The sequence below is a fragment of the Antechinus flavipes genome, chromosome 2 (assembly GCF_016432865.1).
Source record: "Antechinus flavipes isolate AdamAnt ecotype Samford, QLD, Australia chromosome 2, AdamAnt_v2, whole genome shotgun sequence".
Taxonomy (NCBI): domain Eukaryota; kingdom Metazoa; phylum Chordata; class Mammalia; order Dasyuromorphia; family Dasyuridae; genus Antechinus; species Antechinus flavipes.
Window position 1 is genome coordinate 53,332,912 of NC_067399.1, and position 12,335 is coordinate 53,345,246.

The 12,335-nt window shown below is 48.2% G+C and overlaps 1 protein-coding gene across 1 annotated transcript in view; it reads right to left on the reverse strand.

The window, feature by feature from the left end:
• Positions 1-12,335, reverse strand: part of JPH3 (junctophilin 3) — a 192,118-nt gene that overhangs the window by 9,060 nt on the left and 170,723 nt on the right. The window lies entirely within an intron of this gene.

Below are 12,335 nucleotides of genomic sequence, written 5' to 3' on the forward strand. Positions count from 1 at the left end.
CCACACTCTAAAACAGTGATTCTCAAACTTTTGTTCTCAGTATCTTTATATTATTAAAATTCGAGGATCTGTCCAAAGAGGATTTGTTCGTGAGGATTGCATATATAGATATTTACCATATGAAAAATAAAAACTAAGTTTGAATTTGTAGATTCTCTGAGAGTTTAAGAGGCCCCAGGATTCTCTGGCCCACATTTTGAAAACTACTGGCCTAGGAGAGGGCTTTTAAAACTTTTTCCACTCACCACCTTTTCGCCTGTGAAATTTTTCCATGACCGGGTATATAAATATATAAAATAGGTATACAAATCAAATATTTACTGATAATAAATCATAATTTTGTGACCTCCGCATTCAGTTATATAAGACTCCATTTGGGGTCACAAGCCACACTTTAAGAAGGTGGACTCTAGGAGACTTCACTCTTGAAATTCATTGCCATACAGCTCTGCTAAAATAAAGATTCCTGCTTCCTCAAGATCATACACACAAGCTGCTTCCCCCTCTAAACCATTTTCCTATCTGCTTTGCAGTCCTGGAGGCTAATTTCCGGCACTGCTTATCTCCCTCCTCCCCCACTCTTATTACTCAAAAGCCCTGGATGAAGGGGGAGGACCTAAGTTTAGATCTTAGGTCAGGAGCTTTCTAGCTATGTGACCTACTGGGCAAGTCACTTCACCTCGGTCTGCCTCAGTTTCCTTCTCTGCCTAATGGGGTTAACAATGGCACCTTCCCCACTGGGTTGTTATGAGGGCCAACTGGGATAACATGGAATAATAGAAGCCAGCATTTTATGGCACTCTACGGCTTACAAATGTCTTCTATCCTGACATTTTATAGATGAAGAAACTGAGGCAAAAAGAGGTGACATGTCCAGCATCATATAGCTAATAAATGTATGAAGGAGGATTTGAAATGGGGTCTTCCTGACTGTGGCAGATAGGTGGTTCAGTGACTAGAGTGCTGGGCCTTAACCGCTTCATCCCGTTTGCCTCTGTTTCCTCATCTATAAAATGAGCTGGAGAAAGAAACTGCAAACCACCCCAATATCTCTGCCAAGAAAACCCAAAATGGGATCACAGAGAATCAGACATGACTTAAAAAAAAAAAGACTGAACAACTGAATTTCCTGACTCCAGATCTGGAGCTTTATCCACTGCAGTAAATCCAGAGTTCAAATTTGGCCCAAGTCACTTCACTCCCATTTTCCTCAGTTTTCTCATCTGTAAAATGGGGGTGATAATAGCCCTTACTTTCCAGCATATCAAATAAGATCATATTTGTAAAAAGATTTGCTATATGAATGCTAGTTATTCTTAGTGCTTTGCAACTTAAAACTAAGCCATTAAACTAAGAGCGCTCTCTCTGTCTGCCTCTGTCTCTGTCTGTCTCTCTATCTCTCTCTGTCTGTCTCTGTCTGTCTCTCTCTGTTTCTCTGTGTCTTTCTCTCTCTGTGTCTCTGTTTGTCTCTCTCTGTGTGTCTCTGTGTGTGTCTCTCTGTCTCTGTCTCTCTGTCTTTCTGTATCTCTCTCTGTCTCTCTGTCTGTCTCTCCATCTCTCTCTCTGTGTCTCTGTGTGTGTCTCTCTCTGTGTGTGTCTCTCTCTGTGTGTCTCTCTCTGTGTGTCTCTCTCTGTCTCCCCCTCTCCCCCCAGCCTCTGTGTGTGTGTGTGGCTCTCTCACATTTTCTTCAGCCTCTTCCCTGAATCCTAGAATGTGGAATCCCTGTTTTCATCATCCACAGGCTCAGCCCTTGGACACGAGAACAGCTTGGTTCCGGGGCTCTCCGGCTCTCCCCCACCCCTCCCCACCTCCAATCCCCTTTTTGTCCCAGTCCCCTCCAGCCCGGGGAATTCTAACAGCAGCCTCTCCTCATCCCGGTTGCTGTTGTTGGGCAAGCTCTATCTGAAGCCAATCAGCGTCCCTGCCGCACCTCGGTGTGCAGGCAATCTGCAGTGAGTCCTGGCGAGCCGCAGCACCCGCGCCCTCCCTCCCCCCCAGCCCCTCCAGCCGGCCCGGCTGCCACAGCCGCCTGCATTGGCCAGGAGTGCGAACGGCAGAGGGGATGGGGGGGGGAGGAGATGAGGGAAGGGGGGCCAAGCCAGGATGCTCTGGCAAGGCTCGGGGGGGGGGCGGCCCACTCTTCCCAGAACCCTCTAAGGCAGGGGCCGGCCGAACGAACTCCGGCTGGAGGTTTCTCTGGGAAACGCATCTGCCGGATCAGCAAAGGAGAAGGGCTCAGCCTGGCCCCTTAGGGCCGAGTTCTCAGGTTGATGGTTCTTGACTAGAAGGCACTGACCCCCATATCTCCTTGAGTCAAAACCAGGAGGGCTCAGAGAATACCGGCTGCAGCAAAGAGCAGACACAGCCGGGGCTGCAGCCTGGCTTCGGTTTCCAGGGACTGTGAGAATCCCGACTATTCCCAGTCCCTTCCCAAGCCCTGCAGATAAAAGTGGGTAAACTGAGGCACGATCCCTATTCAGCTATGCTTCTACTTAGCTGTTTTTTTAAATTTTACCTTCTCTCTTAAACAGATTTCTTTAGAAATGACAAGGCAAAGAAATAGAGAAAAGAGACAGAGACAGAAAGACAGACAGAGGGAGACAGCGAGAGGGAGGGAGGGAAGCCTATTTTAACAGACATAAATGACAAATTAGAGCGTGGTCCAAGTTAAGCCTGATCTGTGAGACTGGGGCCCCGAGTTGGACAGCAGAAGTCCAGGCCTCTTAATGAAGACTTATTTTCTCCATGTTCGTAGCTCACGAGGCCTGAAAAGGCTTCAGAATCTCTTCTGCCTTGGACCCAAGCTTTCATGAGGAACATTTTGTGCTCCACGATACCCCCAGCCTCCACCGAAGAGTTCGAGAATCTCTCGAATTGACTCTTGTTATATTCTGTCCCAAGCCCGGGGTCTGAACTCGGATGAAGAATGTTCCAGGTATTGCTTTTTCCAGCCTAGCCTGAGGGTTCTAGAACCTCCCAGACTGGTTCCACTCTTGGGGGGTATCTGAGCTCTGACCAGTTCCGTTCTAGGTAGCACCACTATACCTAGCACAGACTGAGGGTTCTAGAACCTCCCAGACTGGCTCCAGTCTGTGCCAGGCCCCAGCAGGAGCTCTGCAGCAGAGGCCATGTCACTGGGCAGCGTTCCGCATCTGTCTGTGTCTCGTCCCTCTGATCTATTTTAAAGAAGCCTCCACGCTGGCCCTATTAGCATTTCCTCCTCTGGAGCTCACAGACTCAGTTCGGGGCGGGGGGGGGGGGGGGGTGACGGAGGGGGCGCACAGAGCTGCCTCCCAGCCTCGGAGCTGGCTGCAAAGGCTTACGTGGTCGCATAGCAACAAGGTCGGGGCAGCCAACCAGAGGGCAGGATTTCTCGGAGCCTCCGCCGGCAGCCAGGTAACTGGCCTGGATTGGTAAATGGGGCTGTGTCTGCTTGCGTTCCCGGCCCCCTTTTAGGCTCCCTCCTCCCCAGCCCTCCTCCCGCTCCCTCCTCCTCCCTCCACCTCCTGGGCTGGAACAAACTCAGCGATTCGGAGCAGGCTGCTCCGGTCATCCCCTCCCCGAAGCCGGAAGCACCGGCAGGCCGGGCTGGTGCAGCGGGGGTGGGCCCGGGGGGGACAGGACCCGACCCGAGAAGGGAAAAGCAACCCCAGAACTGGAGGGGCCTCCGGGACCCGGGAGGGGGACCTGTTCACTTTCCGGGAGCCTGAGACCTAGGGAGAAATCCAAGGGATGAGAAAAAGTCCCAGAGATTGGGGGGGCGGCGCCGACAGAGGGCTTTGCGAATGCTAGCGATTGTGCTGGGGGTTCTGGAACCCAGCCAAGGTTGTTTTTTGTTTTTTTTTTTTTGGCTGAGGCAATGGGGGTAAGTGACTTGCCCAGGGTCACACAGCCAGGACGTGTGAATGTCTGAGGTAAGATTTGAACTCAGGTCCTCCCGACTTCAGGGCTAGTGCATCCCCTAGCTGCCCCGCACCAGTGGGGTTTGCCCAAGATCCCATAGAGGGAGGACCGGAGGCTGGAAGCACTCATTCCAGGCTCACTTCTTCTGGTAAAACAGCCGCCTTCTCTCCTTAGAAGATTAAAATGAGATGATGTTTGTAAAGTGCCTGGCATACAATAGGTGCTTAATAAAGGCTTGTTCCCTGCCCCGCACATAATGGGTTGTTTCTTTCCTTCTTGTATCTCCAGTGCTTAATACAGTGCCTGCACAGAGTAGGCGATTAATAAATTTTTGTTCCCTTCCGTCTTATATTTGTATCCCCAATGCTCAGTATAGAACCTGGCACATAGTAGGTTGTTTCCTTCCTTCTTATTCAGTGCTTAATATAGTGCCTGGCATACTGTAAGTGCTTAATAAAGGCTTTATCATTCATCATTTATATTCATTCATCAGATGAGATAATATATGTAAAACACTTTATAAAAATCATAGTGAGACAGATCTATAAAGTGCTAGCCCAATGCTTATACACAGCTGGCTCTTAAGAAATGTTTGTTCCTACCCTCCCTTCCTTGTTATATTCATACCTTTCTCTTCTAAGACACAAATTTCCTTTCACGCTCTCTTGTTCCCATATCAGGAAGCTTCCTTTTCCAAAACTAAGGCCTCCAAGCCTTCCTTTCCCTCCCCAACATCATTAAAGGGGAAACTGCTATTTCCATTTAGATTATGAGCGAGTGATGTGATTTGGTCAGGGCCCCGTGGTAAGTGAGGAAGCAGAGGCTGATCGTAGCCCCCTTCCAGTTCTCTCTCCCTGTCAAAGTGGGGGGATGTCCTCGTGCTGTCTCCAAAACAGATCTCCGCCAGAGATCTCTGACCCACTGGGAGAAGCAGCTTCACTGGCAATTAATGAAACTGGAATTTCTTGATTTCCAACACACAGACTCCAAAGTAACAAATACATAACAAGTGTCTCCAAGGGCGCAGGGGCTAGGTGATGCACTCGGAGAGGGGAAGAATCCTGTCACTGACACTTAATAGCCATGGGACCAGCTCTAGGCTAGTCTCACAACCTTCGGAGCCTCATTTTATTTATCCATAAAATGGGGATAATAAGACAGAAAGGGTCCCAATGGGATGCAAAGGAGATTATGTCTGTACAGCAATTTACATATTTTAAAGCAATAATTAAGTGTGCCATCGGGCTAACCTGACTGCTTATACCAGGGTTCCCCAGAAGCCCACGGCAGATCCTTTTCCGGGGGCAGATGGAGCAGCCATAGAGATATTTTGCGCGAGCACTTGAGCCTCACCCCAATTCCAAAGCCATTCCCCACAGGGGGTGCCAAAGTAAGGAAGAAGTGTTCCCCTGGCTGGAGCCCTTTCTGGGTAAAAACTATGAAGCAAAGCCTCCTCCCTCCTTTCAGTCCTCAGGCTCTCAGTGAGTCCATGTTGCAGGTGTCTAATGAAGAGACACAGAGACAAAGAGACAGAGACAAAGAGAGACAGAGAGAGAAAGGAGAGAAGAGAGAGACATCAACAGAGCGACAGAGACACAGAAGAGAAACAGAGACAGAAAGGCAGAGAAGAGACAGAGATAGAGTCATACAAGAGACAAAGAGATAAAAGAGACATAGAAAAAGAGATTAAAAGAAAGGGATGAAAAAAAAGAGAGAGAAATAAAAGAGGCAGAAAAAAGAGATAAAAGAGACAAAAAGGTAAAGAGACAGATAAAAGAGATACAGAGAAAGAGAGATAAAAGAGCTAGAGAGAGATAAAAGAGATACAGATAGAGAAATAAAAGAGACAGAGATAAAAGAGAAAAAGTGAGATAAAAGAAAAAGAGGGGAAGAGGGAGGGAGACAGACAGAGGCAGAGAGAGACACATGAATGAACCACTGCAGGCAGTCTTCACCCTACAAATCCCTCTCACACCAAGGATAGGAACCAGGAAGACAAATGATCAGGGACGCTGCCTCCTAAGTCCCCATCTTTCTCTGGAGCAGCATCTCTGGGGAGTCATTATCAGCGCCATTTTGCAGATAGAACATCGGTTCCGTCCGTGTCGGTGATACAATGAGGATAATAGAAAGAGTGAAACAGGACTTGGGTTCAAACCCTGCCTTCCATGCTTACATAATCTTGGGTAAGTCACTTACCAGCACTCCTGCCAGAACCTCTTAACTGCTCTTCCTCCTCTAGGCTCTTCCCCCTTTCTACTCCCCCATTACTCTAGGAGTCTCTTTGCACACCATCACTGCTGGGCTGGTGACTGAGTGAATAGTGAACACAGCACCAGGACCAGAGTTCAAATCCAGTCTCATTCACTTCCTAGCTGCGTGATCCTGAGCAAGTCACTTCAACCCTGTTTGCCTCAGTTTCCTCATCTGTAAAATAAGCTGAAGAAAGAAATGGCAAACCAGACAAATCTGCCAAGAAAACCCCAAATAGGGTCATGAAGAGTCAGACATGACTGAATGCCAGATGAATATTTCCCAAATATAAATTTCATTATCTATCTTTCTGGCTCAATCTTCAGTGGCTCCCACTGCCTATGACAAAGCCCAACTCTTGCTTTCTACAAAGATCAAACCTCCCCTTTAGCCTAATCTCCCCTCTCACTGCTCCTTATGTAAATCTTCTTGAGCGAGTCAAACTTCCTAATTTCCTCCCTCTGCCTCTCTGTCCATCCCATTCCCCTTGTCTGGGGCGCCTTCTCCCCTTTCTCCGCCTGTCCATCCTGCTCATCCCTCGGAGGTCTAATTCAAGGCCACAACAGTCTCAGAGCCAGCCCACAACACTCATTTTCTCCTCCTGAATTCATAGCACACACGGTCTGTGACTCATTTGGTGACTAATTGGATACTATCTTATGACGTCTTATAGGATCATGAGCCGGAAGAGACCTTGCAGATCATTTTGTTCAATGCTTTACTTTACAAAAGAGGAAACTGAGGTCTGGAGAAAGAAAAGGACTTGGCCCCAGATCCCCGAGAATGTGAAAAAAACACAGCCAGGGTTGGAACCCAGAACTTCTGACTCCATATGCATTGATCTCTTACTTTTACCTTATAATGACTTTTTTTTTATGCACTTGCACCATGTTCCCTTAACCAGATGATAAATGGCCCAAGCATAAAAGGCCTCTCGGCTCAACTTCCTTCCTACCTCCCATAATGCCTCACACAAAGCCTTGTACATTTGGGGTGTTTGGTAAATCCTTATTAAAAGGAGACACGAGATCTGGTGCCCAGGCCAGAACCTCCCACCTCAGAAGCAGAGACACAGAGAGCAAACATGGCTTCTTTCAATGTCAATGGATGTGGGATCGTGAAGCATTTGTGTCTCCATTAAATGGTGGCTGGGCCAGAAAAGAGTGGAGTCCTCATGGGTCTGTTGCTGGGCACCCTCTTACAAAATGAATCTTTTGCATTTTCCAGAAAAAGAGAAGGTCCCCAAGACCGTCTTCTTGGAAACAGGGGTTCCATGGATGGAGCTGAGGCTACGTTCTTAAGATGTTATTATATATGTCTCGGCCACGACCAGGCAGGAAAGTTAACCTCCCCAGCCTCTTGCTTCCCCAGCTGAACCCAGGCAGGCTAGGGAGGTGGCTCAGTGGATAGAGTGTTGTACTTGGGGTCAGAAGGACCTGAGCCCTGCCTCTGTTGTCTTTCCAGCTCTGGGACCCTGGACAAGGCAAGTAACCTCTCTCTCTTGTTCTATCAAATGGGGATAATAAAAGCACCTACCTCCCTGAATTGTGGTGAGGAACAAATGAGATATTTATAAAATAGTTTGTAAATCTTAAAGCAATATATAAAGGCTATTATAACCATCCAATTCTCAGACTGCCTAATAATTATTATTATAATGAAGGAGGAAGAAGAGGAAAAGGTAGAGGAAGAGGAGGAAGAGAAGGGAGAAGAAGGAGAAGGAGAAGAAGAAGAGAAGAAGAAGGAGAAGAAAAAGGAGAAGAAGAAGAAGAAGAAGAAGAAGAAGAAGAAGAAGAAGAAGGAGGAGGAGGAGGAGGAGGAGGAGGAGGAGGAGGAGGAGGAGGAGGAAGAGGAGAAGGAGGAGAAGGAGGAGGAGGAGGAGGAGGAGGAGGAGGAGGAGGAGGAGGAGAAGGAGAGGAGGAGAGGAGGAGAAGGAGAAGGAGAAGGAAAAGGAGAAGGAGAGAAGGAGAAGAAGGAGAAGGAGAAGAAGAAGAAGAAGAAAAAGAAGAAGAAGAAAGAAGAAGAAGAAGGAGGAGGAGGAGGAGGAGGAGGAGGAGAGGAGGAGGAGGAGGAGGAGGAGGAGGAGGAGAAGAGAAGGAGAAGAAGAGAAGAAGAAGAAGGAAGAAGAAGAAGAAAAAGAAGAGAAAAAGAAAGAGAGGAAAAAGAAGAGGAGGTAGAGGAGGAGGAAGAAGAAAAAGAAGAAGAAAAAGAAGGAAGTAAAAGTAGAAGAAAAAAGTAATAGAAAAAGAAGAGAAAACAGAAGAAGAAGAGAAAAAGAAGAGAAGGAGGAGGAAGAAAAAGAAGCAGCAAAAGGAGGAGGAAGAGGAAGAGGAGGAGGAAAAGAAGAAGAAGAAGAAAAAGGAGGAGGAGGAGGAGGAATGAGAGGAAGATGACACCAGGCATTATGTTTAAAAAATTATAATTATCTCATTGATCCTCACAGCAATCCTGAGAATAGGCATGATTATTATCTTTATTTTACAGATGGGGAAACCGAGGCAGATTTTTAAAGTGACTCGCCCAGGGGGGTCACATCGTTAGCACGTGTCTGAAGCACTGTTTGAACTTGGTCTTCCTGGGTCCGGGCTCGATCCCCGGCACCTGGCCGCCTAACCCGGGCGTCGATCCCTTGGCCGACCCGAGGGCCTATTTTAGAGTCCTCCGCCGCACAGACAGAAGGGGCTTTCCCAAGCAGTTCCAGACTGGTGCTGGGGCAGGATGAAGGCCGCTGGTTCTAACCCCGGCTGACCCACGTGCTCTGCAATGAGCCCTTTCACATCCTGCGCAGTGTGGGGTCAGATCTGTCACTCAGTCTGTCACCAGAGCCCTGCGTCTGGTTATGAAACAGGCCCGCTGAACCTGCTGGGGATCACCCGCACCAGGGCGGGAGGCCACGCAGCCTGACGGGTGACAGCTGATAACAAGATGGAGCCTTTGTTGACTGTGTCATGGAAACCGCCTAGAAGCATCCCTCAGGGACCCACCAAACACCGTCCCCCAGGCTTCCCTTCAGCCAAGAGTAAAAGGGGAGCCCCCGAGCGACAATTCAGCCAGCCCTCTCACCCCGGGCGCTCACTCCGGGACCCCAAGGCACGCAGGGACATGGGGTGAGGTGCCTTCAGCCTGCCTGGGCTGTCAATGGCGGAGCTCACAAACAGGGTCTGAGGGTTAGTTCTCTGTGACGGTGCTCCCGGGGGACCCTGGCTGGGCTGGGGAAGTTATTCGTCTGCTGACGAGAAGAGGATGCTGTCAAAAACCCACGTGACTGCAGCGGGACTGGGGGGGGAGCTCGTTCCTTTGGAGGCAACTGAAGCCCCCCGCCCCTCTCCCCCAGGGGAGGGAGTGCTGCAGCCCCAGCCCTCCCGAGGAGGCCGGCCAGAAAGGCTGCTGCAGCCGCGGCCACTGGCTGCTCCATCTGGCTCTCCGAGTTTGTCCCATGTTGAATGGAGCACGCAAACATTTCTCACTCCAGTAAACACCCAGGTCCCCAGGCGCATGGATTTTTGACTCTCTGCAAATGCACACACAGCTGTTCACATGCGATCATTGTGTCGTCAGGATCGCCCTCTCAGACTCAGTTTCCTCATCTGTAAAATGGGGGGATAAGAGCACCTACATCTCAGGGTTTCTTGTGAGGAATAAATGAGATAATATGTATATCTGCCTGTTAAAAGTCGCTCTCTCTTCTCAACCGCCATGTGCCCATTGGAACAGCTGAGCAGGATGTTTTTGAGACTTCCCTCTAGAAGACAGCCACCAGTTTATTTACTTTTAATTTACTTTTTTTATTTTTATTTTTAATTTACTTTTAAGTTTACTTTTGAATGGCGCCTCTGCCCAGGATGTTCAACAACAAACATTTATCGAGAGTCACCAATGGGTGAAACGCTCTCCTAGGTCCTGGGGACACGTGAACAAAAATGAAACAGTCCCTGCTTTCAAGGCGCTTACTGTCTGTTAGAAGAGATGTTGTGTATAAAGATAAGGGCAGGGGGGGAAATGGAACCAGAAAAAGAACAGGCAAAGTGCTCTGGGATGGGGGAGAAGGGAGAAGGAGGGGGCAAAAGACAGAGACAAATGGGGGAGAGAGAGGGAAGGAGGGAAGAGAGAGACAGAGACAGAGTAACAGACAGATACAGAGAGAGAGGTAGAGAGAGAAAAGGGGGAGGAGAGGGGAGAAAGAGAGAGAGAAGGAGGGAAGAGAAAGAGAGAGGGAAATAGAGACAGAGAGAAAAACAGAGACAGAGATACAGGGACAGAGGTAGAGAGACAAAAGAGAGGGGGGAGAAAAGGGGGGAGAGAAAGAGGGAGGGAGGGAGGGAAGAGGAAGATAGAGATGGGGAAAATAAAGAGAAAGAGAAACAGAAAGACAGATAGAGACAGAGAGACAGAGGCAGAGACAGGGAGGGAAGAGAGAAAGAGTCTGAGACAGAGGGAGAAAGAAAAAAAGAGACAGAGAGAAGGAGGAGAGGAGACAGAGAGAGATAGAGGGAGGGAAGAGAAAGAGACAGAGTCAGAGAGTGATGGAGGAAGGGAAGAGAAAGAGAGAAACAGAAGCAGAGAGAGAAGAGACAGAAAGAGACAGAGGGAGAGAGCAGAGAGACAAAAGCAAAGAGACACAGAGGCAGAGAAGAAGGGAGTGTAGAGATAGACACAGAGGGAAAAGAGAGAGACAGAACAGAGAAAAACAGAAACAGAGAGAGGAGAAGGAGAAAAGAGAGACAGAGAGAGAGGGAGGGAGGGAAGAGAAAGAGACAGAGAGACAGAGTCAGAGAGTGATGGAGGAAGGGAAGAGAGAGAGAGAAACAGAAGCAGAGAGGAGAGACAGAAAGAGACAGAAGGGGAGAGCAGAGAGACAAAAGCAAAGACACAGAGGCAGAGAAGAAGGGAGTATAGAGATAGACACAGAGGGAAAAGAGAGAGACAGAGACAGAGAAAAACAGAAACAGAGAGAGGAGAAGGAGAGAAGAGAGACAGAGAGAGAGGGAGGGAGGGAAGAGAAAGAGACAGAGAGACAGAGTCAGAGAGTGATGGAGGAAGGGAAGAGAGAGAGAGAAACAGAAGCAGAGAGGAGAGACAGAAAGAGACAGAAGGGGAGAGCAGAGAGACAAAAGCAAAGACACAGAGGCAGAGAAGAAGGGAGTGTAGAGATAGACACAGAGGGAAAAGAGAGAGACAGAGACAGAGAAAAACAGAAACAGAGAGAGGAGAAGGAGGAGAGAAGAGAGACAGAGAGAGAGGGAGGGAAGGAAGAGAAAGAGACAAAGACAGAGAGACAGAGTCAGAGAAAGAGAGAGGAAGGAAGGGAAGAGAGAGAAAGAGACAGGGACAGATAGAAACAGAAGCAGAGAGAAAAGATACAGAAAGAGACAGAGAGAGAGGGGAGAGGAGAAGGGAGAGAAACAAAGAGAGACAAAGAGGCAGAGAAGAAGGGAGTGCAGAGATAAGACACATGCAGAGAAAAAGAGAGAAAGAGACAGACACAGAAAGAGACAGAAAAGGGAGAGAAGGAGATATAGAGAGAGAGACAGAGAGCATTAGCAGCTGGAGGAGCGGCATCAGAGGGAAGGCAACATCTGCACTGAGTTTTAAAGGAAGAAAAGGATTCTGGTTGGGAAAAATCAGTGACTTCTGGGCCTGGGGGATGCTTCATGCACAGAGATACTAGACAGAATGGCTGATTCAGAGCCCAGAATAGCAGACTCTGAGTGTTTCCCCTCCTCACTTAGTGGGACCTCTGTGTGTGAGAGATGGAGTCATATTGTAAAAAGGGCATTAAATCCCAGACTAAAGATTTCTTTTTGATATTAGCAATAACAGGGCGCTTTGAGTTAAAGGGGATTATAATGCAAACTCCTAAAGTGGACAGGGCACCAGGCCTGGAGTCAAGGACACGGGTTCAAATCAGACAGCTGTGTAACCCTGGGCGAGTCACTTCACCTTGTTTGCCTCAGTTTCCTCAATCTGTAAAAAGGGTTGTAGAAGGAAAAGACCAACCACTCTGGCGGCTTTGTCAAGAAAGCTACAAATGGGGTAACAAAGAGTCAATCACCAGTGAAATGAGTGCCCACAAAAAAGGATGAATTAGGGAGTGACAGGAGAAATGTAGGCCATAACAAATATTTTTATAACTATATTATTTCTATAATATAAATATTTATAAATGTTTTATATTTTA